The following is a 2,159-nucleotide window of genomic DNA, read 5'->3' on the forward strand; positions in this document are numbered from 1 at the left end:
ATTACTCGCAAAACTACTTGGAACCAATGAACGCTCTAGGATTTTTTAAACCATAATAATGGTTGTCAAATAAGAACATGTATAATGGGTGATCTTTTGGAGCGTTAGAGGTTTGAAATACATTCAGATGCTCTTTCTTGGCTCTGTAAAACACCACAATTTTACGTTGAGTGACCTCTTTGAATTTTTGTATGTGGGTAAAACACACAGGCGTATGGTCGTTTAGACCTGCTTGTCTCTGAAACTCACGCCCTTTCCTCTCGGCCTCATCATCTCTCATTTCAGGAAATAGGAGATGCGCCAGGCTGATTGCGAAGCAGAGCTGGTTATCTCGATTTTCAACCATGTACAGACATTTCTGCTTCTTATGAACAAGTTCACAATTTAAGGTCTGTCTCAGAAAGCACTTAGAGCCGGTCCCCCCGCTAGGATTGCTAACCATTTGTACAACCAGAGTGCCATCAGTAAAGATTGAGAAATTGAATTGTATTGCCTGGTCTAACAGATCTTGAAATTGGGTGAGATCAAGGCCATCTGAGGCATTGGCAATTACAGAGACGTTTCTCCGAAGCGCATCCCCCCTTAATTCAAGCTGGAGAAGATCTCCCGGGTTACACCTGTCTAACGCTTGTTGGACCAGGTCGGAGACAGACCCCATGACATTACCGTAGAAATTTCCATAATTTACTTCAGGCTCTTGATCGATATTTAACAAGCGTCTTATTTCAAAGATGTTGAATCTCGCTCTAGTCGCGGTTGTTGTTTCAGCCGGTGTTTGATCAGGTTCACGTGCGACTTGCTCTGGTGAGGAAGAGGAGGGGGAAGGCTGTTGATCATTTTCTGGCTGATTCTCTTGTTCATTGTGAGCGTTATTGTGACTGTTATCTGAGGCGCTGTTCTGATTTTTGCGGAGACCTGAACCTGCCTGGTGTTGAAAGGAGTGTATTTGGTCCAGAAGATTATTTACAGCCTCTTCTAATAAGTCAAAATCAGAGGCACTTGCCTGCTGTAGAGCTGAAGTATCTGGTGAATCATCACCCCCATCTTGTGCCGGATCCCTGTAATTGTACTCTGGCAAATTGCCCAAGTTCCTTCGCGGGCTAGTGTTTACCATTGTAACGTTAGACATAATTGTTATAAGGCTGGAGAGGTGGCTATGTCTACATTATGCCGGTTAAAATATGGGGTTTCTCAATTAACCGCTTTCTTTTGAGTGTTACACATCTCTTTTCATCAGTACATTTACTGTTGTTTATCTATCTATGGAGGAGAAATTCAAATTAATTAATGCCGTTGCGGTTCGTTGTGCTGTCCACTTTCGACAACACTGGCAACAGGAGGTGTGCGCGTTCACAAACTAGCCTCTCGTTTTTAGCAAGAGACTCTTTGGTTTTATGATTCTGAAATAATTAATTATAGACTATTTGGTGTTATGATGTGTGCAAAGCTAATCTAGAGATACCCAAGATTAAACATTAAATGACTGGAAATGAGCATGCCATGGGCACTTTAAACTTTATTAGAAAGGGCACAAAGGAAAAACAAGGTTTCAAACTACGGATTTGATGCTTCCCTTAGTACTGTTTATCTCATGCTTATGGAAACCATCACCTGTGAAGCTGGTGTGTATAGTGTTAATTTGAGGTTGGTCACCTGGCTGCTTTTGTTGATTCAGCTGAGCCTCAGGTCGGTCTGCCCATAAACAATAATCTGGATTATTCAGCAGTGTCTTGCTCTGTCCACAGCTGAGAAAAACAATAAAGGCTGGGGTGAAATAGCATTAGCGTATGAATAGGGAGAAGAGGAGGAAGCTGAAGAAGAAGGACGCTGGATTTTTGCCCGCCGGGGGTTTTCTTCCTCAGGCTGGGGAGGTGTTGGCCCCTCTTGCTGGCACTGCTGCTGTTCCAGGGCTCACTGAGGGTCTGCAGAGTCCTGATTCTGCTGCTCCCCTCTGTCTAGCGAATTGTATACGAGGAGGCTGGAGCATTCAGTGCATTGAAGCAGAACGCAGTCTGGAATTGAGTTGAAAAACATTATTATTACACGAGGTGATAACCTATTACAACTTAAACGCTGCTGATACTTACTTTCCAAAGTGTCCTCTGTGCGCTGCTCCTGATCAGGGTTTGGGACGCTTTCTTTTTTTTTAGAGAATAGAA

Source organism: Monopterus albus, unplaced genomic scaffold, assembly GCF_001952655.1.
Source record: "Monopterus albus unplaced genomic scaffold, M_albus_1.0 scaffold106.1, whole genome shotgun sequence".
NCBI classification, from domain to species: domain Eukaryota; kingdom Metazoa; phylum Chordata; class Actinopteri; order Synbranchiformes; family Synbranchidae; genus Monopterus; species Monopterus albus.